Source organism: Alligator mississippiensis, chromosome 16 (assembly GCF_030867095.1).
Source record: "Alligator mississippiensis isolate rAllMis1 chromosome 16, rAllMis1, whole genome shotgun sequence".
Lineage (NCBI taxonomy): Eukaryota > Metazoa > Chordata > Crocodylia > Alligatoridae > Alligator > Alligator mississippiensis.
In genome coordinates this window covers 30,606,653-30,607,595 of record NC_081839.1, presented here as the reverse complement: position 1 = coordinate 30,607,595, position 943 = coordinate 30,606,653, and positions in this window count along the sequence as shown.

Here is a 943-nt window from a genome sequence, read left to right as displayed (position 1 = left end):
GTGCACCGAGATAAGCTCACACATGGGATTTATTGGCTTCTTAAGTGCTGCTACCCTTGATTTTCCTGCGAGCTAGAGTGACCCTCAATGAGGTGTGTGTAAAAACAGCCAGCAGGCATCCGCTGCCTTTGAGATGAAGTGAACCAGGCGTCTTCTGAGAGTTTCTACACGACATCATTGTCTTGGGATTGGAGATTGTCCTCATAGGAAAAGTCCATCATCCTCAGCAAGGAACTGAAGCCCAGACCCACCAAGGTCTTTAAGTGAAGTCAGTGGGGCTTAGGCACCTAAATACTGTTCCAGTGGGAGCAGCTTTCCCCTGGAGCCCTCTACGTCCTGCCACAGATCCCATGCTGGTGCTAGTGCTGCTACCTGGGTCTCCAGCTACACAGGCAGGCTTTCCTAGGGATGGGCAATGCTTTGGAGAAAAACTCTGCCTGGGAACCAGGGTTATGAAAGATGAGCTATTGTGGGAGACCCACCGTTGGGTAGCACCATGCTGAATGCATCGGCCTTCTGCCTCTGAGCACGACAGACATGGACACAGGCTATGAGCAGCAAAGTGTCTGCAACTTAGCTCCCATGCACCTAAACCCCCTACAATCCAGTCTAGTTTTCCTGGAAGGCCACATCCTCCCTTCAGCAGTGCTGCCTGCTTGGTGTGGCTGGGATGCAGTCGTGGGGTAGGAGAGACACATTGTGGATGCCACTGGAGGAGATCTGCGGGGTCCTGGAAATGGGTCTTGGAGGGAGGGTGGGATGGGCCAGAGTACTGTAGGGCAGGATTTGATGTGGTGGTGGCTTGGGAAATGGGGGCAGGCAGTAGGTGTGATCACTCTGCTGTCTACCAAACTCAAGCACCCCCAGGCTGCTTCTCTGACTTTCCTGAGCCCTCCCGTTCCTCCTAAACAACTTACACACACACACGCCGAAGAAGGAGGAG